Consider the following 25,331-nt stretch of genomic DNA (forward strand, 5'->3'; position numbering starts at 1 on the left):
TATTGCGGAATCCAAACTGTGTGTCACCAAGTTGTTTTTCTATTTTTTGGTACATCCTAGAGTGCAAAATTCGTAGAAATATCTTTAAAACATGACTCATCAAGCTGATGGTTCGGTAGTCTTTTTGCATTTGCTTTTTTAGGTATCGTCACAAAAGTCGACATCCGCCAATCCGTTGGTATATAGCCAGTTTCATAAATTTTATTAAACAGATGAAGGAGAGATATTTTACCTGAACTTTCGAAGAGCTTTAATATTTCACTCGGTATTTCATCTCCCGTAGCTTTTCGGGTCTTTGCTAATCGTATTGCTTGTTCAATTTCGTCCATAGTTATGTCAGGTCCTGTAACTACTTTGTTAATTTCAAGCTCGGGGCTTTCATCACTAAACTATTCCTCAATATACTCTTTCGATCTGTCTATTTTATGCAAATTAGTGATAATCTGTCTCTATCAACGATGTTATTTGCCTGTTTTTTGTTCTGACCTGTCTTTTTTTTTATTTTTTTATACATATTAAATGAATCATGTTTTCCCTGTAATTCTTCAATTTCTAAACATTTGTTTTCGAAGTATGTATGTTTTGCAGCTTTTATTTTAGTCCTTATCTCTTTATTAATTACTTTTTACATTTGGTTCTTAAAATTGCGTTTTTTTTTTCATCAAATTCAAAATCTCATCGTTTATCCACTGTTGCTTTTTTTTGACTGCTCTCTTTTAAGTTTGGAGTTAAGTTGCTTATAATCGTTTTAATTTGGTTGCAATGATCCTTGATGGATTCTTGTTGTTCATAATTCTCTAAATTACGTTCTATATTGTTTGCAATCGTCTGGCTATTGTTTCTAATAAAATGCATATCCAGTTTGTTATAGGACCGTTGTTGCTTTATCCGTTTAAGTTTTAATTTTATTTCGGCTAACAACAGATTGTGATCAGATGGAACATCGGCCCCAGGAAAAGTTTTTACAGACTTTACTGCATTTCTGTAACGCTCAGTGATAGTTATGTAGTCAATTTGGTTTCTGATGATATTACGGGGAGGGATAAAAAGGTGTTCATTATATATATATATATATATATATATATATATATATATATATATATATATATATATATATATATATATGTAAATACTCTTTTCTTTTGGGTGTGGTAGTCAATAAAAACAGAGCTTTGCTAAGGCGTACTATTTATTCTGAATCCAAGCTTTCGGTGGTTTTTTGCCACCTTTATCAAGGTCTACAAAGAAAATTACTATGTTTTAAACAGTTTGAATGGTGCCAAAAAAAAGGCTATAAAAAGTATAAAAAACTTACCCGAATGTAAGATTCGTGGTAAACACTTTAAAATTTCTAAATACGTAAAAAGTTAAAAACAAAATTAAGGACGACATGTTAAAACAGTCGTCGCTGCAGTCTTGATTTCAGTCACATTTCACGAGCAGAAAGAGAACGTGGGTGGACAATTATTGTTTAAATAGTTAGGAGAAAATACAAAAAACAACTTTGAAATTAACGTCTCACAAGATACTGTTTATGAATTTTGAGTACTACCAACTGTATTACCAACTTAGAAATAAGCGGGAAGTTCAAAATGTTATTCATGACATAAGCAATCGAAAGAAAATAGTATTTAGTAAATAGGTTTAGAAAAAATAATAACTCAAACAAAACAAATCTAAATTAGTAACTGAAGTTTGATCACAAGTATTCAATTAATACTGAAATATTTAACAAAAGAAAAGAACAAAGAAAACTCTGAGATGCAAAATAGCTCAGTCAAAAGTCAATATAAAATTGTAAATTTTGCTAAGATTCTGGATCTCAGATCTCTTATTAAGATTGTTATTATCACTCTTGCTGATATGTACCATCTCTAAGAAAGTTCTCTTAAATTTATTTTTCTCTCTGGCTAATATTTTTACATTGTTGAAATCTATCTTATGGTCTAGATCGATAGTATGCTCTGCCAAAGCACAAGTAGGTTTGTTTAATCTACAATCACTCTTATGAGAAATAATACGGCTAGACAGATTCCTTCCAGTTTCACCAATGTACGTGGATGGACATTCAGTACATTGAATGCAATAAACAACATCTGTAGTCTCTAGAGTGGTTAGGGGTTGTTTTATTTTGCTATACAGCTGACGTATGGTTTTGATGTTCTTGTTAGCTATTTTGATATTCTTAAAGTCTTTAAAAATTCATATCCTCTAAGACTGATTAATAAATTAATTTTTAATGTTCCCTTTGTTAATAGAAACAACAGACTTACTATGTCACAATCAGTGCCCTCAGCACAAAATAATTCAGCTTCAACAAGTGTGTATTTTTATGCCCTTTCATATATTCCAAAACTAACCGTTGAACTCACTAAGATTTTTAAAGACTTTAAGAATATCAAAATAGCTAACAAGAACATCAAAACCATACGTCAGCTGTATAGCAAAATAAAACAACCCCTAACCACTCTAGAGACTACAGATGTTGTTTATTGCATTCAATGTACTGAATGTCCATCCACGTACATTGGTGAAACTGGAAGGAATCTGTCTAGCCGTATTATTTCTCATAAGAGTGATTGTAGATTAAACAAACCTACTTGTGCTTTGGCAGAGCATACTATCGATCTAGACCATAAGATAGATTTCAACAATGTAAAAATATTAGCCAGAGAGAAAAATAAATTTAAGAGAACTTTCTTAGAGATGGTACATATCAGCAAGAGTGATAATAACAATCTTAATAAGAGATCTGAGATCCAGAATCTTAGCAAAATTTAAAATTTTATATTGACTTTTGACTGAGCTATTTTGCATCTCAGAGTTTTCTTTGTTCTTTTCTTTTGTTAAATATTTCAGTATTAATTGAATACTTGTGATCAAACTTCAGTTACTAATTTAGATTTGTTTTGTTTGAGTTATTATTTTTTCTAAACCTATTTACTAAATACTATTTTCTTTCGATTGCTTATGTCATGAATAACATTTTGAACTTCCCGCTTATTTCTAAGTTGGTAATACAGTTGGTAGTACTCAAAATTCATAAACAGTATCTTGTGAGACGTTAATTTCAAAGTTGTTTTTTGTATTTTCTCCTAACTATTTAAACAATAATTGTCCACCCACGTTCTCTTTCTGCTCGTGAAATGTGACTGAAATCAAGCCTGCAGCGACGACTGTTTTAACATGTCGTCCTTAATTTTGTTTTTAACTTTTAACGTATTTAGAAATTTTAAAGTGTTTTTTTCAACAGTAATTTTTAAAGTGTAATTGCAACTTCAGTATATCATGTTATTTAACGTTGTTGTTTCTGCCACGAATCTTACATTCGGGTAAGTTTTTTATACTTTTTATAGCCTTTTTTTTGGCACCATTCAAACTGTTTAAAACATAGTAATTTTCTTTGTAGACCTTGATAAAGGTGGCAAAAAACCACCGAAAGCTTGGATTTAGAATAAATAATACGCCTTAGCAAAGCTCTGTTTTTATTGACTACCACACCCAAAAGAAAAGAGTATTTACATATATTTTTTCCAAACTAGTCAAAAATTTTGGACTACTATATATATATATATATATATATATATATATATATATATATATATATATATATATATATATATATATATATATATATATATACATTTCTTTCTATATAGATCTTAAAGGTTATCTGATAAATTTGTAAAGCTGCCCTATGATCACAGTCTTCAAAGTTAAATTTTTAAATAATTATAATAATTGAAATTATATCAAGAACCCATTTAAACTCTTAAACAGTTTTGGTAACACGATCAGTTTGAATTTTGTTTATATAAAATAAAACTCAAATACTTAGATACTCAGATATAACATTTATTATAAATTCGTGCTTTAATTAAAACAATATATTTATGGGAAAAGTGCAAATCAAATTACAGTTTTTGGATGACATTTTACTAGTTTATCAGTGATATAAGGACATAACGTCTATGCTGTGTGGTTCACGAATGGATTAGTATAAGGTGGTTGAGGTCCATATGGAATACGAAGTGAAAAAGTGTTCCAATCTATCTCTCGGGGGTTTACACTTACCCCTTTATTTATTGGGGATTTTGCATTGTGTGGTTTGTGGCGATGCAGTAGGCGAGCCGCTTCGTATAAATGAAGAGTTTCGTCTTGCTGTGGTTGTGGCAAAGCATTCACCATGCTAAACAACAACTAAAAATAAGAAAAAAATTATTCGAGCAAAGAATTAAACGTTAAGTTTATTATATACATAATATAAAATAAAATTAAACACGATAATTTTAACGAAGAATATTTGACGACATACTAGCTTCTACTTCTAGGAGTGCTGATTAAAATAATTACAGTTTTTCAATACATCTTATGTATTACGCCTCTTACGTTTATTTCTTTATACTGTATTAAGTATATATCATAATCTTTAACTGAATAGTGTTTGAATTGTATGTGTCATTAACTGGTTTGGAGAATTTAAATTGGACTTAAACTCTAAGATATTGAATAAACGCCTTTGTTATAAAATTAAAAACAAAAACTAAAATTTTTCAAGCTCTACTTAACTTATCGAGCCTATTTGACACAAATACCATTTTCTCTTCTCAAAGTACCCTCTCCTTAGTGGAGGTGTACTACTACAATTGCAAACTCTTTTCTGTTTTCAGCTGTTTTTGTTGCTAAATTGTTGCTAAATTATTTAAAATTTATATTTACAGTTTAAATTATTTAAAAAAAGAACAACTCAGAACGGGAAAGAAATTGCATGATTTAAATGATTATTAAAATATTCGTTAATTATTATACACACAAGTCACATTATTCTGTAAGTTGCAAAAATATTTTATATTATAAAGTCATTTTAACATATATATTCTTCTTTTATTAAAGGTAAAAGTGTCTAAATTATTTCATGATAGTATAAATAAGACACTTTCTGTTTATTAATTTTTGAAAACTTTTCGAAACATCACGTATCATAATTCACAATCACGTAACATAATTTTCATAATATCATACCTTTATTCTTGTTGTATTGTGCCAACGTAAAAAAAAGTTAATTAAAATAAATTAATGTATGACTTACCAAAATTGAAATACAAGTGAACATCTTCATCTTCTGGATAGTTTATTAAATGGATGATTTTTAAAGCCACAAACGCGTTTGATGATCGTTCAATGTTTGGCCCTCTTTTATACCTAGAACAGCGTAGAAAATAAAAATATAATCTTAATAATAATATAAATTTTGACAATCTCGATATTTTTATGCCTTTAGTATTGTTGTTTATTAGTTTTAATTAAAATAATTGGGAAATATAAATGCGTGGTTGGGATTCAAATAAATAGGTAATAAGATATTATTATTGTTTATTAGTTTTAATTAAAATAATTGGAAAATATAAATGCGTGGTTGGGATTCAAATAAATAGGTAATAAGTTTTACGTACCAAGTGAAAATAAGTGGTTTTACCCACATAAAGATTTATAATTAAATTTTGGATACTCTATTTTTGACTTGACAGAACCTGCATTAAATATATAGATTCAACAAAACAATCCTCGACGTTCCCCAGTCTATTTAGCCAGTCGTTTCTGTTCATCCTCAACCGTTGCCAGTTTGCTGCGCCGATCTTCTTTGCGAAATTATATCGCCTTCTCCAAGTAACATTCTCACAGATTGTACCTATTATTATTCTTAGTATCTTCCTTTCAAAGACCAGCAGACGACGTGCGTCTGTTTTGGAGATGTTCCATGTTTCTGACTCATATACCAGCACTGATAGAGTCAGTGTGTTATATATTGTTATTTTGGGTTTTTGCCTTAAACTTTAATTTTTTGAAAGGTTGTCACTCCATCTTCTGCGCGGTCGTCCAATAGTTCTTTTGTCGATTGGTGAGGAGTAGACTTAGATAAATATGCAAATTGCATATTCTGCATAAAATGCATAAAAAATGCAAAAATGTCAAATTTTGCATATTTTTATAAAAGTGAGCATAAAGTGCATATAATTTAAAAATTTGGTGTTAACTATATATTTTTATATTTAAACTTATAGATAGCATGAAAATTCCAATATTTCTATTTGATCTATAATCACTTGGTATTCAAATTATTGGTATAGTAACTAATAAAAGACAGCGGCTTCTAGTTTTGTCACGTTTTGTCCTGGAATTAAGAGTTTGTATTTGCCAGTTTATGCCTCTAGGTAAAAATTTTTATTTTGACGGTCAGTTTCATTTGTTTTTTCTTTTGTTGTAAAATTGAAGGCGTAAATAACGTGCATTTCTAATTGTAAATAATTATTGTGCTTTTAAAATGCCGAAAATAAGCAATGTTCCAAGTGGGATAAAACTTACAAAGAGGTATCTATGGATATGGATAAAGTTTATTGCTCAAGTTGTGGCTAAACCGTAAGTACACACGTAATATTTTTTATTTTATTTTAAAAATTTATACGTGGTACAAACAAAGATTTTAAAATTGAAGATTATGTTTGAGAAAAGTACCGACACAAAACTAGTTCGCAATAAATCGATGTATTTTTTCTTTTTTCAAGCACTCTTTAAACTCATTGCGATAAAAAATACCTATTTAAAATTCAAATCATTCAATAGTCTACTGAAAAGTCGCTAACATTTTTTTTTCTAACAATAGTATAGTTTGCTTTAATTTTGCTAAAAACAAAAACATCATATATTGGACATAATTATTTCTTCTTCTTCACGTGCTATCTCCGCGACGGAGGTTGGCAATCATCATGGCTATTCTGATCTTAGATGCTGCTGCTCTGAATAGTTCAATTGATGTGCATCCGTACCATTCCCTCAAGTTACGCAACGATGAGATTCTTCTTCTTCCTACACTTCTCTTGCCCTGGATTTTCCCTTGTATAATCAATTGAAGTAGGTTGTATCTCTCATTACGCATAACATGCCCCAGGTATTGCAGCTTTCGTGTCTTGATGGTTTCCAATACTTCCATTCTTTTGTTGATTCTTCTCATGACTTCGTTGTTTGTCACATGCTCGGTCCATGATATCTTCAAGATTCTTCTATACACCCACATTTCAAATGCTTCCAACTTTTTAGCAGTCGACGCGTTAAGTGTCCATGCTTCTATCCCATAAAGCAGAGTCGAGAAAATATAGCACCTTGCCAGCCTAACTCTCAAGTCCAATTTCAGTTCTCTTGCACAAAGTACCTTTCTCATTTTATTGAAGTTTGTACGTGCTTTCTCTATTCGAAGTTTGATTTCTTTGGAGTAATCGTTTGTGTGATTAATTATTGTGCCAAGATAGTGGTAGTTTTCAACTTGTTCTAAAACACTACCGTTAATTGTCAGGCTTTCACCATTATTTTGGGTTTTTGATATCCTCATAAATTTGGTTTTCTTGGTGTTTATTGATAATCCATATTCCTCTCCATACTCAACTATCTTGTTCATTAGCTTTTGGAGGTCTCGGAGGTTGTCTGTTATAATGATAGTATCGTCTGCATATCTAATGTTGTTAATTGGTGTTCCATTGACCTTGATTCCTGCTGTTTCTCCCTCAAGAGCTCTTTTCATAATTTCTTCAGAGTATGCATTGAATAGTAGTGGTGACAATACACACCCCTGTCGCACTCCTCTTTTAACTTCGAACTTTTCTGATTTGTGTTCATTAATGCGTACGTGTGCCTGCTGTTTATAATATAGATTTGTTATAATTCGAAGGTCATTGTGTTGTATTTGTTTTGCTTTGAGGATGTCCATTAGCTCTTTGTGGCGGACTTTGTCGAAAGCCTTGTTGTAGTCTATGAAACAGACGTACATATCTTGGTTCACACCCAAGCATCTCTGGATTCGTACGTTGAATGCAAATAGAGCTTCACGGGTACCTACGCCATTACGGAATCCAAATTGAGTTTCTTTAATATCCATATCAAGTGTTTTGTAAATGCGTTTATGAATAATCTTTAAAAACAATTTAAGTGTGTGAGACATCAGGCTTATATAACGGTGGTCGGTGCATTCTCTAGCATTTTTCTTTTTTGGGGGACAAATGAATGTTGAGGTCAACCATTCGTTGGGTATGTCACCCGATTGATAAATTTTATTAAAAAGCTTTAAGAGGACATCAATGTACTCATTTTCTATTATTTTAAGGATATCAATAGGCAGTTGATCTGGCCCCGGGCTTTTTCCGTTTCTGGTGTTCTTTAGTGCATACATTATTTCTTCCTTTGTAATTTCTGCACTTGTTTCTCTGTCCTCAAAAGACAAGTCTTATGGGTTTCCTCTTTCGTCGTCGAAGAGCTCTTCCATATACTCTTCCCATCGTTTTAGTTTTTCGTCAGTCGTTATCATAGTATTTCCATAATTAATTAAGTGCTTTTAATTTATGCTTACAGTATTTTTTTTTAATGTAAACAAAAAAGACCAAGAGCCTCTTGTAAATATTTGAGGGTTCTTCCTTCTTGCACAGTCTTGACATTTTCAAGATTACTACACCGATTTTCATTTGATTTAATTTAAATATTTTAATTGTTATGCAAAAACGGTTCATTTTTAGTTTATTTCTACAATCTTAGATTTTAAAAATGGGTACAACTATAGAATAATTATATTCTTTTTTAGATTTAAGAATCATAACAATGAAAGGATTAATAATTCCAAATTATCGGTTAGCGTCATTTGAAATTTCCCATTAACGAAAGCTGCCCTTCTCAGGTAATAAATGTTACCAATGAAAGGAAAGTCGAAGGTGTTTTAAATGTAAACATATCCTTTAGATACGTCGAGGGGGTCAGCGGGAGATTTCTTAATGTTAAGAAACGATTACGAGCCGAGTGATTGAAATCAGTTTTGGATCAGTTCGAATCCAGCATTGGATGAGTTATAGGCTCCTGTCCGCGCTAGCTGCACCTCAGAAGGTTTAGCATAGTCGGTATATAAATAAGTTTTACTCAGTTCGTGTCAATATTGTATCACCGATAAGTTATCTAGTTTTATAGTTTCATAAAGTTTAGTTTCATAAATCAGCTATCGCTGATAAATAAGCAAGTTATCGGCGTCCAAAATACCTTGTAATTCTTCAAATAGACTTGCTAAAACGTACTCTTCGAAATTTTCATTTGTCCCAGTTTTCTGGGTGGTCTTTCAAAAAAGTAAAGTGAACCTATTTCCCTAAGGACAAAACTTGTTCCCCAAGGAAAAAAAATCAGCGACCTATGACTGGTGTGTAAAACAAAGGCATCAAGACAAGGTGTAAGGACAAACACACCTGCATCTTCGCTCATATACTGCTTTTAAAATTATCTAATGAAAGCTTTAGTTCTTTTTTAAAAAAATATTGCATGCATCCTAATGAACGAACTCTAAAGAGAAATAATGTCAATTTGTTATACTCCTCAGTTATCCACAACATAAAAGCAGAAATAGGTAATAATTACTTTTACATATGTGTTGACGAGACCACTGACTCGCCAGGAAGATACATTGTGCACTTATTGATTGGTGTACTAAGCGATGAAACCTTTCGAAAATCGTATTTAATTTCCTGTAAGCAAGTGGAAAAAGCCAACGCTTTAACAATATTACGGTTTCTAAAAGAAGCATTAACAAACTTTTTTCTTCCTGCTGCTGTGCCTAATGATAAATTATTGCTTATTTTATCTGATGTCGTACCATATATGGTGAAAGCAGGACAAAATTTAAAAATATTTTATCCAAACTTAATACATGTCACTTGTTTAGCGGATGGAATAAGCAGAGTTGCGGAGGAAGTAAGACAAAACTTTCCACTAGTTAACAGTTTAATAGCGATCGTCAAAAAGGTATTCTTGAAATCACCTGTAAGAATACAATGTTACAGAGATATGCTTCCTGCTGTTCCAGTGCCACCGGAACCCATTTTAATACATTGGGGAACATGGTTGGAAGCAGCTAAGTTCTATGCTGATCATTTTGTTGATTAAAAAATAATAATAAACCTTTTAACGGATAATAGTTGCCAATCTTTATTGGAAGCTAAGCAAGCCTTCCAAAATAACATCCTCCAACAGCAACTGCTATTCTTAAAATCAAATTATAGTTTTGTTCAGAAAACTATAACTCAATTAGAATCCATCAAATTATCATTGTTAAAGAGTACAGTTTTAATAAAAGAATTTGAGTCATTGTATCAAAACGTTAAAGATACTATTGGAAAGGAAATTTTTCAAAAATTTTAAGTAACCATGGAAAAAAATAGTGGTTACCAGGTTTATTCTGAAGTGTTTCAAGAACTAGCTGGGACATTTTCCGAACCACTTAATTTAGAACCATCTATAGTCCTTTTTTATCATATTGATAGCACATTATGTATGCAAATCCTCAACAGGTCAGAAAATCATAGGCGTCACCCTATGCTTGTTTTGAAATAAATAAAAAAAATTAATATTTTAAGATGCCGTCAACAATTCATTATCTTTATTATCTTTTAAAAAATCTTCTGTAAAATAAGTGTCCACTAATCTCACTATACCTTTTTGTGCGTAAAAAACGTCGGTATATATGCCACACGATTATTGTTAATTATACACGGGTGATTAACAAGAGAATTCAATGTTTCACGAAATAAATTAATGTAAACAGTAATTTAAAGGTGATTATTGTTTTCTATACAAGTTATCGCCTGACACAAAAAAAATTTCTTCTTTGAACGATTACCTGGAATTACTGATAAGGCTTCACTAATGATAGTTTAAGTAGTTTTTATGACACATTACAGCTTATGCCAATAATATAAATTAGAAATTGTTTGCATCTTCCATTTAGTTTGTAGATGTACATTGTTCATGTCTTACCCACCAATATTTTTGGTGTCGATATTTTGTTATTTGCATTTAAAAATGACGTCGACAACAGGTTTTATCCCGGTTAAGTGTAGTTTTAAAGGTGCCTTCAGTCTAAGAGAGAAAAATATAATATTAAATGTACACGATGCACTTGTACATCAACGCCCTTTAAGTAATGTTCGTGAAATCGTTAACATGTGTTCAAATATGACAGGGGTTAAAAAAGCCACAATTTATAGATTCCTAAAAGAAAGAAAAGGAGGAACTGTTTCATCTCCCAAGAAGAGTGGAGGGAGTAAACCCTTGGAATTTGAAGAAATACATAAAAACATGATAAGACGCAGCGTCCACTCATTTTTTTTTAACAAAGAATTTCCAACATTGGACAAAATCCAAACATTAATTAGAGAAAACGAAGAGTTACCAATCATAAGCAACAAGAAATTATGGGGACTATTGAGAGAGATGGGATTTCGTTGGCAAAAGAATAGAAGAAAATCCGTTTTAATTAAAAAAGATTACATTGTATGTTGGAGACGAGATTATCTAAGAACTATTAAAAAGTACCGAGAAGAAGAGAAAACAGTTTTTTATTTGGACCTGACTTGGCTAAATGAAGGTCATACTGTACCATATCTATGGGTTGATACAAATGTGAAAAGCTTCCGTCAGGCATTCATCGAAAGTGTATCTACTGGAATAAACAATATTCCTGTTGGAAAAGGACGCAGACTCATAATAGCTCATATTGGAAACGATTACGGTTTTGTCAATGGTGGATTATTAAGTTTTGCCTCAAAATCAACCAAATATTACCACGAGGAAATGACTGCTGATGTTTTTAAAGAATATTTTGAGCAAATGTTGGATTTAATTCCAAAAAATTCTGTCATAGTAATGGATAATGCTAGTTACCATTCAAGACTAGCAGAAAAATTGCCAACAACGGCATGAAAAAAGGGAGAGATAATCGAATGGTTGGATAAACACGCAATTGAGTACAAGGGGAATTCGACAAAAAAGGAATTATTACCTATTGTAAGGCAGCTTATATAAAGCAGCTTATAATAAAATAATATTTAATTAAACTTAATAAATTAAACTAAAAATAACCGAATTAGTATGATTTTTCCTTAACGTGAAGATGGATTTTTATGATAAAATGTACGAATGACGGTAACTACTGAATAAACGTCAAAATAAACATCAAAATATTTTAAACCAGTTGAGTACATCAGCCTACTATACGAGTATTATCAGCAATCTAAAATTATTTTGAAATAATGGTGACTACAAAAAAAAATTGGAAAATTCCAAAATATTCGATATTTTTGTCCATGAGTGTATATCTATACATCTGTATAAAAAACCCTTGTACAACGTATCTTCCGCACACGATGTGACTGTGCTCAACAACGACTTACAGAAGATAGAATTTCGTTCTTAGTGGTACTTAGAAGCTTAAACAAATTTTCACTTTTTACAGAATGAAACGATGTTTGGAGATGGAAATTAATATATTTTTGTAGAAATTTTTTAACTGTAACAGTTGGGAGAGAACCAAGGCTCGCGTGGTCAGCGTTGCTCTTATTGTGTAATATGCTGGTGTGGCATCTAACGCTGTTTCTAGGTCCTCATAAAAATTTTTAGTTTCTTCATATGCGTGGATATTCGTTGAAGTATGTATCTGGATTACCTTACTGTTATATCTTGCATTTAGTTTGAAGTTAAGATATACAATCCTGGGCGTATGATGATAATTTCAACTATATTTTGTGTGTGCTTTCTATGTATAATGAATCCTACTCCACCATTTAAAGTGCCTTCTTCATTCCTAAAATGAAATACGTCTCCTAATTTAAAAGTAATTTGGAATTCCTCTCTTTGTCTTACTTCACTGAGGTCAATGGTGTCTCATTTTAGGTTTTCAGCTTTTTCTCCAGTTCCATTATCTTTTGGTCTAATATTAGAGTTCTAACATTGTACCAAGTAATATGCATTTAACGCTATTTGTAGAAGCCTGATTTTTTCCTGGGGATTCTTAGCATCCTATGCTCCAAACCTGTTCCAACCGCTACCTTGGTTGGAGATGTTGGAGCCGCCGAAGACTGAGTGCCGTTCAGTAGTTTCGTCTTTTATGGAAAATAACTTTTTGGGTTTTAAGCCATTAAAACGTTACGCTTAACTAGTGCATGTTAACGAGTTGGTTTGGAAGTGAGGGAACGAAAGGGTAGAAATGGGAATGCTTTAGGTTTCCACAAGGTTTCCTCAGGAATGGAAGGCTGGGGAAATCCATCAGCTCGCGTGGGCAGGTGTGCGGTTCCTATCTACCTATCTATTCCCTGCCGGGATCGCAGAGAAGTATTCACCAGCTACCCTGTAGCTAGCTACTACTCTCATACATTCCTCAGACAATCTTCTATTATAAGATATATTTATACATATTGGACGGGAACTACTTAGTAAATTGAGAAAAAGGCAACCGTGGAACCCTTTAGGAACTATATCACGTGCTTTCTCAAGATCAGTGAATACCATTATGAGAATTTGTTTCTTTCTATACAGATCTTAACTACCAAAGGACGAAAACTTAAGTACTTAGGACACGTGACGAGTGGGCAAAAATACGCATTATTACAACTTATTATGCACTACAAAATCCGAGGACAGCGAAACGTTGGAAGACGAAGAATATCCTGGCTTAAAAACTTAAGGGAATGGTTTGAATGCAGTAGTGCAGAACTTTTTAGAGCGGCAGTCAACAGAGTCCGCATAGCCATGATGATTTCCAGCCTTCTATAGAAGAGGGAACTTAAAGAAGAAGAATACAAATCTTAAAGGTTTTCTGATATATTTTTAAAACTGTCCTACGTTTATAGTCTTTAAAGTTAAATTTTCTAATAATTATAATAATTTAAATTATAAAAAGAACCCATTTAAACTCTTAAACAGTTTTGGTACCAAGATCAGTTTGAATTTTGTTTATATAAAATAAAACTTAAAAACTTTTAGATATAACATTTATTATAAATTCGTGCTTTAATTAAAACAATATATTTATGAGAAAAGTGCAAATCAAATAACAGTGTTTTGGATGACATTTTACTAGTTTATCAATGACATAACGACATAAAGTCTATACTGGTTCATGGCGCTGCAAACGATATTGTGTTCAGTATTAATATTTTGTCGTTGTAAAGATTGGATTAGTGTTAAGAGGTGGTTGTATACCATAATTATAAACAATTGAAAAAGTGATCCAATCTATGTCTCGAGCATTTACACGTACTCCGTTATTTATTAGTGATTTTGCATTGTGTGGTTTGTGGCGATGCAGTAGGCGAGCCGCTTCGTATAAATGAAGAGTTTCATCTTGCTGTGGTTGTGGCAAAGCATTCACCATGCTAAACAACAACTAAAAATAAGAAAAAAATTCGACGAAATAATTAAACGTTAAGTTTATTATATATATATATATATATATATATATATATATATATATATATATATATATATATATATATATATATATATAGAAAAGAAATTTAATCTTTGCAGCTTAGTTAAATAGTAAACTCTTAAATATTGGGGAAATCTGCAAGAAAGACTCTAATGTGTATCAATTGTTTCGCCGAACGTTTTCGCCAAAGAGAATTAATTTGGCTTCTTCAGGGCTGAAAGAGAATAAATTATAATTAGCTACCATATATTATCTATTAAAACATTATTGATCTTACCGTAACTTAGAATTGTAGAGTTAGAATATTAAAAAACTTTGCTTTTAAGATTTGAAATGTGTGGTAGCTTTGAACTTGACACGTAAAGGCTTACCCAAGGTTAATCGAAAAACCCAATGTAACTACATTTAAAAGGAGGTAATTCTTTGAATTGTCGACCATAACTAAATTTTTGATTTTTAGAAAGTTTAAAAGTGAGGTTCTGTTTTAGCCAGAACGCAAGCGCTGACAACTTCATTAGTTCTTATGAATCTTTATGTCGTTAAGGTTCATTGGTAAAAACGAATGAATTTAAATCCCAGTATAGGGAAATATTATTTTGATTTTCTTTATTTAATTATATTCTATTGTTCATGTATTATTGCATCTTATTGAGATGTATCTAAGGGAATGTTATATATTTTTTTGTTAATGAAAATTAATTATAAAGGTATGTTAGTTGTTAACGGATATATCAGTCAAGTTAGTTATCTGTGATATAGTATTGTTCTTGGTATCTGATTTAAGTAACAAGTGGTATATATCGCTTAGATTCTTAATGTCACTCTTAACATTAATGGAGAAATCGTTAAGGAAAATATAAGACATTTCAATGAACTCTCTTTTAGATTTATTGTTCTCACGGTGGAGAATTGTAGTGTTTGTATAGTCCATGAGATGACCAGTAAAATGGACATGTTTGGCTAATGCACAACGGTCAGGGTGAAGTCGAGAATCACTTTTGTGTAGTGTAATACGTGATTTCAATAATTGAGATGTTTGACCGATGTAGGAATTGTTGCAAGAGAGACATGGAATGTTGTAGACAATATTACTAAGCCTATCTATGGGAGTCTTATCTTTTATCTTAGAATAAAGATTATTAATTGTTAGGGCTGATCTACAAGCCACATTAAGTTTAATGTTGTTATTATTATTGCCAAAGCTATTTTCAACACTTTTCAGAATCCTTGTTAACCCCGGAGTGATATCTCTGAAATATGGTAATGAAAAATATAAAAATATTTGTTTATAGGAGTATCCTATTTGCTTATAGGATCTGTTGATCTGCTTCAACATATTACTTTAAATGATAATCCTGCTACTGTAAATTTTAAAACGCCATATTTTAAGAACATTGCCTTAAAAACTTTTTGCTCGGGTATAAATGAACCGTACCATTTTGAAATAGAATCACTTGAAGCAGCACTTCAAAAGTGCATTGCTTATGATAATCATAAAAACCAACAACAATATATGAACTTTTTGAACTTTTTAAAAAGCCAACAAACTAGAAAACCTTTGCTCAAACAGAGGCCACATAATCCAAACCAGTTTCCACGTAATAATCATAATAATGATAATAGGCCCACAAACTTTTCGCCCATGCAGTCAAATTACTTCAGACCACTATTTCAGAATAATCAAACAAATTTTAATAATATTTCACAGCCAAATTTTAATTTTGCTTCTCAATCGTATAATAATAGTTCATCTAGAAATAATCAACCCCCAAATTTTCGACAAAATGTACAACATAGAATAAATAAATATAGGAACCCACAAACTCAACAAAACACACATTCTCCTATGAGTGGCGTTCTAACATCCTCCACAAGAAATCACCAACCCATGACCGTTACCACTAATGGCCATAATTTCAATATTGCTGCAAATCAAATTCATAATTCCGAAGTTAACATTGAAAATTCCAATTCCGAACAAGTCACGGAAGAATATTTCGACCAAAACTATCAGGATTTTCCCCTAGTATCTCCCAAAGAACAACCACCTCCTCTATAAATCTGAATAATTTACAAAAATCTCCCCGGCTACCTTATTTTGTTACGCCCATGATTCGTCTTAAAGTTTTTATAGATTCTGGAGGATCAGATACTGTAATCTCTCCAAAAGCTGTAAAATATTTTAATCAATCCCACATATACAAAAAACCTTTTACATTAACCTCTATGAATCGTACAACAAATTTTTTCCAAAATATTAAAACCCCTTTATTATCTGAATATGGCATTAATGATCTCATTGATGCACGAATCGCAAATTGGAGAAAAGATTTTGATATCCTACTTGGAAATTATGATTTAGAACGTTTTAACTCCATACTAAATTATCAAACTAAAACATTGACCTTAACAAATTACAGAATTACTATTCATTTTGAGACATTATATTATAAAATTAGACGGTTAACGTCCTAGACGGTGAAATTCTAGTACCCCGTGTAGACTTACAAAATTTTACATTACCGGAATCCATACACACAGCAAAAAACGGTTTCATTAATAACCTGACACTCCCTTATCCGATAAAATTATAAGAACCTATTCAAGTTCAAAAACTTAATGAGTATAAAATTTCAACCGAACCAACGCACTTTGTAGAATCTAATATTCGTACACAACATTTAAATAATGAAGAAAAAAATAAAATACTTAACCTTTGCAGAAAATACAGAGATGTATTTTACGATGAGAAAAAGAGTTTATCTTTCACGTCAGCAGTGAAGCATGAAACTAAAACAAAAGATGAAAGTCATATTTATGTTAAGGGATATAGGCATCCTAAGGCGATGCAGGAAGAAATTAGTCGACAAGTACAAAAATAGTTAGATGATAAAATTATTAGACCATCAATTTCTCCCTATTCGGCCCCAGTGTGGGTTGTACGCAAAAAAGCTGATGCTTCAGGCAAGAAAAAATTCAGAATGGTTATTGATTATAGAAAGCTAAATGAAAATACTATAGATGACAGATATCCTTTACCAAAAATAGAAAAAATTTTAGATAATTTAGGTAAGGCTACATATTTTACAACACTAGACTTGGCTCAAGGCTATCATTAAATCGAAATTCCTCCTAACTCTGTAGAAAAAACTGCATTTTCAGTGCCACAGGGTCATTTTGAATTCTTACGTATGCCGTTTGGCTTAAAGAACAGCCTAGCAACCTTTGAAAGATTAATGGACAACATTCTCCGTCCTTTCGTTCACAAATTTGTATTCGTCTATATGGACGACGTATCTCTTCACGAACATCTCGTTCACATCACTACCATATTCGATACCTTTAGAAAACATAATTTAAAAGTTCAATTAGATAAGTCTGAGTTCCTTACGAAAGAAGTGGCTTTCCTAAGATATGTAGTAACCACTCAAGGTATAAAACCTAATCCCTGCAAAATTGAAGCCATTCAAAAATACCCATTACCAAAGACTGTCAAAGAAATAAAGTCCTTTCTAGGATTAATCGGATTCTATAGGCGATTTATTCCAAATTTCGCGAAGATTACGTCTCCATTTTCCAGATGCACTCGTAAAGGTGCTGTTATAGATCCTAAAAATCCAAATTATTTGGAGTGTTTCGAAAAATGTACACAACTCTTAACTAATGCTCCTGTTCTTCAATACCCAGATTTCGAAAAACCTTTCGTACTTACCACGGATGCTTCTAATATAGCGATAGGATCAGTCCTATCTCAGAATAACCATCCCATTGCCTTTTATTCGAGGACCCTAAATTCTGCCGAACAAAATTACTCTACGATAGAAAAAGAATTATTGGCAATCTTAGATTCATGTAAACATTTTCGTATGTACTTGTACAGTCAAAAATTCATAGTAGAAACTGATCACAACCCTCTAGTTTGGATCTAAAAAGTTAAAGACCCTACTTCTCGATTAACTCGCTGACGACTTAAGCTAGAGGATTACAATTTTGAAGTTAGATATAAAAAAGGAAAAGAGAACCTAGTAGCCGATGCCCTCAGCAGAATTCAAATAAATGCTCTAAGCTCCAGCTCAGAATGCGCTGAACCTCCAGATGCAATTGATGCTTTTGACGCAGAAAATTTTCTCGAGGAATTTGAAAATTTGCAAAATAATACAAACACACAACACACCGCTGTCGAACACCCTATCACAGGAATTGAAATATCACCCGAGTCAATTAATCTATGGTGAAATCAAATTATATTCCAAACTAAATGTGCTAAATTTGAGTTACAATACAAAAAGATTTTTAATAAACATCGATACACTGTAACGCTCACCGACAACTGGCAAGCAGAAATAGCAGATGCATTTCAAAGTATCCTAAGACCGAATCAAAAATTTACCATTACAATACCTCATGAATTTAGACCCTTCATTTGCAATTATTTTAAAGAGAAAATAAAATCAACAGTAAAGACAATATTCTGCAATAAATTGCTAAAAGATATTGAAGAAGAAGAACGACAAGTTGAATGTGTAGAAAAATATCACTGAGAAAATCATAATGGAATAGTGGAAACATATAAACATCTACAGCAAACTTGGCTACAGAGTATGGAAAATAAGTGCAGGAAGCGGAAGTGGTGAGTGAATCTTCTTCTTTTTTGTTACTAAACAGAAAAGAATTTTTAAACAAAATTTTATTTTTGACAATATAATTGTCAGAGGTAAACATTTTAAGTTGGCATTTATGATATTGAGGCTTATTTGTAATTGGTTGCTACTTTAAACTATTTATAAATTCAATCATTTTTTTTTTGTTAAGAAAATGTTTTCAAAATTATGAATGTGTTGCTTGTGTGAGTCCATTTCAAAAGGTGAAAGAAATAATAAGTTAGACTTACTCACAATCAATTTAATTTAACTAATCGGACGACCGGTTTCGCTTTCTATAATATGCAAAGCATCTTCAGGTCACGATACAAAGTTAAAATGCTGAAAATAATAATCCCATATTAGGGTGTTGTCTAATAAAGATAAAAAACATAGGTAGGTGATATAAATTATATAAATTACAGTAATTATGCCAATATTACATGTCTGTGGTTTTATAAATGAATAAAAAATAAAATGTTTAAGCAGACAAGGTAAGACCCACAAATTGGTAACATCGTCTATTAAACTGTAATGAATCAATAAATAAACCAAAACATAAACATTACTTACATGCCGGTACTCTATTAATTGATGGTTGAAAGAACATGGTTCAAACTATCTTGGATTGTTGATTGGAGAACTCAGGTCAACTATTGTAATTGTTTAACAGTAAACTGGGAAGTTCTTGAGGAGACAGATTTTATCCAATGAAGTAGAGATAGGTGGAATGTATTGTTTGTTTTATGAAAGTAATGTTCTATACCATTAATTTTTTTAAAGTTATTTAAGTTTATTCTGGAGATATATTTATGAAATGTGTGTTATTTATTGAGATTTTGAGACATGTAATATTGGCATAATTACTGTAATTTATATAATTTATATCACCTACCTATGTTTTTTATCTTTATTAGACAACACCCTAATATGGGATTATTATTTTCAGCATTTTAACTTTGTATCGTGACCTGAAGATGCTTTGCATATTATAGAAAGCGAAACCGGTCGTCCGATTAGTTAAATTAAATTGATTGTGAGTAAGTCTAACTTATTATTTCTTTCACGTTTTCAAAATTATTAAAATTTCAGGGAAAAATTTATTAGATAAGGGCATTTTAGTATTAATTTTTTTTGACATGTATTTGCAGCAATTTTTATTAACGAACCTAATTTTATTTGGTGAGTTAACAAAAAATGTTTTTCTTTATAGTTCAACTTTGTAAGATATTTTGTCTTTTTTAGCAGCTATTGATAAGAATTGTAATCACAATTGAAAGCTCGAGATATTAAATAGTTAACCAATAGCCCTTTTATTGAATCCAACCCATCAAAAATATTTATATATTTTATATATATATATATATATATATATATATATATATATATATATATATATATATGTCACAAGCACTTGAACTTCTCAAAAAAAATATTTTATTTTCAAAATTAAGTTACAATTTACAGAGATATTTACTACAACTAAATAAGAACTAATAATAATAATCGTGGGCTTCTTCCTTCCTTCTTTATAACCTCTGATCTTCGGAATTTGCTGACTCTAGATAGTCGGGGAGCTTCTTTCACATTTCTCCTCCCTCCTTTGGTTCGGACTTCGTCCTCGATTAATTCATTCAGAATTTGAATTTGGACAGGATGGAGTTTCGTACCAAATAGAATTTGGGAAATTCTTTTTCGTTTTTTAATTAGGAATATTGCTAAAAATGCTAAAACAAATAAAAGTATAACAATTGAAGTGGTGCTCAGTCCCATTGAAAGTGGTGGTAAAACATCTATTGTTTCGAGGGGTTGAATTTGACCATGAGTATTTGGAATTGTTAACTTCTCAATTTTGATCTGGTGATCCGGCAATAGTTTTATTGGAACTATTTTTGGTAGTGAAATGTCTTCAGATGTTTTCTTGTTGAAGTAGATTCCTTCAATGACGATTGGTTCTTCTGTCGTTAGTAAACTGGTTGATTTTACTTCCTGTTGTTGAATTATTATTGTATGGTTTATTTCCAGCAATATCACTTTGCTGGTTTCTTGGAAAAAGTTCTCTGTCACTATGGTCTTTGTGCAATTATGGACATTTGGTATCGTACAATGGGATTGTACGTTTTTGGTACAAATGATGTGGTCACTTTCTCCAATGCAGCTTTCGAACCATTTGTTGTTGACATAGTAGAGTATATGTGGTAAAATCATGATATGATCTTTATTTGGGATCGGATAAATCTTTAAAGTGGTATTGGTTTCGTGGAGAATAGGTATTTTAACTATTATGAGCATTGTATTGGCGGTTACGCAGACTAACATTTTGGATGCTTCGATTAATTAATTCATACGGATGTTCATCACTCACAAGAAGCGAATTTCTAGGATACAGTTTAAGAAGATTTTCTTTTAAATTGTCTAATTCTTTTAACGTGAATAATTCGATATTTGGAATATTTAATTCAGATAAAGTAATGGTTCTAATTAGTTTCATTAAAAATTCGTTAATATTTTGAATGTTGACTATTTCATTATGCAAAATTAAATAACTATCAAAATCTGCAGAAAACTTACTAACTGCAGCTACAAGAGCAGCATTATCAGTATTTATCTTTTCTATAAGTTTATCAAATCTTGTATTAATTGATTGTCCATATGATATTTTTGATTGTTAAATTTTTTGATTATTTCATTTTGTTTATTTTCTATTGCAATAATATGTGTTTTTAATAGATCAACGTCAGAGTCATCTGGGTTACCTGTTATATATTTGATGGCAGTTCCGAGAAAGTTAAAGAGTCCTCTTTTCTGTTTGCGAGTAATCTTATGCAAATCATCTTTTACTTGTTTGCGTATATGATTATATTGAGAATAAAGAAGTGAGAGAGGTGTTTTCTTAAAATGAGCTTGCAATTGGTTGATTGGGCTAGTTTCTATTATATTCGATAAATTGTCTAGAGAAAAATAAAGGAAGTGTCTATGGAAGATTTCTTTTGATTTTCCTATATCCTCAGCATAGTAGCCATTATTCTGAATCTCCTGAATCCTGAGTTGATGACCCAGGGCGAGGATTTTCCTGTGAACAAGTTTGAGCTTGAGTATTTTTGTCTGTACATTTTCTTGTTCTTTTAACAAACTTAAGATGTTGGGTTTTGTTTGTCTATCTTACCTAAAATATTTGTTTTTTCTTGTTTATCTGGACGTATTATAGAATAAGGTGCTTGTAGTTTTGGTTTATCTTTCTTTCTTGAAACATATAAAGTTTTTGAGAGGAAATCTGGGAATTTCTTTAGCGTTTTCGTTCTGTCTATCTAATATTTGCTGCCTGTTTTCTTTTTGTTTATTGTATAAATATTCGATAAAAGGTTGTAATTCCTCCTAATGTCTTTGATTGTACGTTTCGTATATGGGAAGGTCAAAATCAAAATGGATGTCCTCGGCATAAGGTCCATATAGGATTGAAAATGGAGAGAAATTTGTAGAACTATGAATCGATTGATTATAGATAAGAATGGCATGTGTTAAAATGTAGTCTAAGAATCATTGGGATTTTGGGCACGTAAGGTGCTGAGTTTTTCAGTAAGTGTAGAATAGAATCGCTTTACGGGGGAGTTTAAAGATGAGTTATCAACTGTTGTGAAACGAATTTCGATTTTGTGGAGCTTTAAAAATTCTTTTATGACTGCTGAGTTAAATTCTGTGCCACTATCAGATACAACTTTCTTTGGATAGTTATGGTGCGTAAAGTAATGCCTAAGTTTATTCAGTATTGAAATGGATGTTTTATCGTTTAATTTACAACACTGTCCATATTTAGAAAATGAATCTATTATTGTTAAATATAATGTTTTGTTGCAATGAAAAATGTCAATGTGTAAGATGTCAAACGGTTTTTGTCCAAGTAATGGCCCTAATTGTGGGAGTTTGTACGGGTGCCTTTCGTATTTGCTTTTTAAGCATATTTCACATTTATTTATAAAGTTCGAGATCGTGGTTTGCATAGAAGGCCAATAGAAAGTTTGCCTTAGATGTTTATATGATTCCACTATTCCATTATGATTTTCTCTGTGATATTTTTCTACACATTCAACTTGTCGTTTCTCTTCTTTAATATCTTTTAGCAATTTATTGCAGAATATTGTCTTTACTGTTGATTTTATTTTCTCTTTAAAATAATTGCAAATGAAGGGTCTAAATTCATGAGGTATTGTAATGGTAAATTTTTGATTCGGTCTTAGGATACTTTGAAATGCATCTGCTATTTCTGCTTGCCAGTTGTCGGTGAGCGTTACAGTGTATTGATGTTTATTAAAAATCTTTTTGTATTGTAACTCAAATTTAGCACATTTAGTTTGGAATATAATTTGATTTGACAATATATTAATTGGCTCGGGTGATATTTCAATTCCTGTGATAGGGTGTTCGACAGGTGTGTTGTGTGTTTGTATTATTTTGCAAATTTTCAAATTCCTCGAGAAAATTTTCTGCGTTAAAAGCATCAATTGCATCTGGAGGTTCAGCGCATTCTGAGCTGGAGCTTAGAGCATTTATTTGAATTCTGCTGAGGGCATCGGCTACTAGGTTCTCTTTTCCTTTTTTATATCTAACTTCAAAATTTTAATCCTCTAACTTAAGTCGCCAGCGAGTTAATCGAGAAGTAGGGTCTTTAACTTTGTAGATCCAAACTAGAGGGTTTTGATCAGTTTCTACTATGAATTTTTGACTGTACAGGTACATACGAAAATGTTTACATGAATCTAAGAATGCCAATAATTCTTTTTCTATTGTAGAGTAATTTTGTTCGGCAGAATTTAGGGTCCTCGAATAAAAGGCAATGGGATGGTTATTCTGAAGTAGGACTGATCCTATCGCTATATTAGAAGCATCCGTGGTAAGTACGAAAGGTTTTTCGAAATCTGGGTATTGAAGAACAGGAGCATTAGTTAAGAGTTGTTTACATTTTTCGAAACACTCCAAATAATTTGGATTTTTAAGATCTATAACAGCACCTTTACGAGTGCATCTGGAAAGTGGAGACGTAATCTTCGCGAAATTTGGAATAAATCGCCTATAGAATCCGATTAATCCTAGAAAGGACTTTATTTCTTTGACAGTCTTTGGTAATGGGTATTTTTAAATGGCTTAAATTTTGCAGGGATTAAGTTTTATACCTTGAGTGGTTACTACATGTCTTAGGAAAGCCACTTCTTTGTAACTGTAACCAGGGAGACGCAAATCCCACCGACGACTTAATTATTTTAATTTCTAACATCTAGATGACTTTGATAGTTGTCACAGTTAATTTCGAGTAAAAATAGCGTATGAATTTTACTATTCATGGTTGAAAATTGCTACGTTTGAAGAAAAAATAGTATACTTTATATTATTAGAGGGACTTACCCTCTATTACGCGCCTTACTTCGACAACCAAATCACGCGACATATTTTTCATAATATCATACCTTTATTCTTGGTGTATTGTGCCAACGTAAAAAAAAGTTAATTAAAATAAATTAATGTATGACTTACCAAAATTGAGACACAACTGAACATCTTTATCTTCTGAATAGTTTATTAAATGGATCTTTAAAGCCACGCGTCTGATGACCGTTCAATGTTTGACCCTCTTTTATACCTAGAACAGCATAGATAATAAAAATATAATCTTAATAATAATATAAATTTTTCCAATCTCAATATTTTTATGTCTTTACTATTGTCGTTTACTAGTTTTAATTAAAATAATTGGGAAATATAAATGCGTGGTTGGGATTCAAATAAATAGGTAATAAGTTTTACGTAGCAAATAAAAATAAGTGTTTTTACCCACATAAAGATTTATAATTAAATTTTGAGTGCTCTATTTTCGACCCGAAAAATTTTCCTTCCAAAGAAGGAAAAATAAGAACAATAACTCTATGTTTAAAACATTACATTAAAACAAGGTATACAGAGAAAGATCAGGGATGCCAAACAGAAAGAACTGGAGAGAAAATTCCAAGAAATCGAAATTCTACAAAGTTAATACGACGACTTCAAGGTAAGTGCATAAAAAGGTAAGAAAAATTACAGGCAAATGTAAAAACAGAAAAATAAGTAAACTTGTTAATGACAATGGAGAGGTAATCGTGGACAAAGAGAGTATAGATAATACCTGGAAAAATTAAATACAAAATTTATTTTTTGATGAGAGGAAGAGCCAGTCCCCAATACCTATGAAAATAGGACCACCTATACTACTGGCAGAAATAAGAGCAGCTATAATATTATAAAAAAAGGGAGAGCTCCAGGACCAGAGGGAATACAGTCTGAATTTCTTAAACTTCTTGATTATAAATCTTTAAGAATACTATGTAAAATCTTCAATAATATCTATGACACAGGCAATATTCCAAAAGATTGAATAGTTT

General features: G+C 31.4%; 1 long non-coding RNA gene across 1 annotated transcript; it reads right to left on the bottom strand.

The window, feature by feature from the left end:
- Positions 1 to 3,834: 3,834 nt before the first annotated feature.
- Positions 3,835 to 24,469, bottom strand: LOC140446950 (uncharacterized). Its single transcript, XR_011951539.1, has 3 exons — positions 24,451 to 24,469; positions 5,090 to 5,202; positions 3,835 to 4,200 (listed from the first exon to the last, which is right to left on the bottom strand). It is a non-coding gene; the product is annotated as an uncharacterized lncRNA (long non-coding RNA).
- Between the last annotated feature and the right edge of the window lie 862 nt (positions 24,470 to 25,331).

This window comes from Diabrotica undecimpunctata, chromosome 7 (assembly GCF_040954645.1).
Source record: "Diabrotica undecimpunctata isolate CICGRU chromosome 7, icDiaUnde3, whole genome shotgun sequence".
In the NCBI taxonomy this organism is placed as follows: Eukaryota; Metazoa; Arthropoda; class Insecta; order Coleoptera; family Chrysomelidae; genus Diabrotica; species Diabrotica undecimpunctata.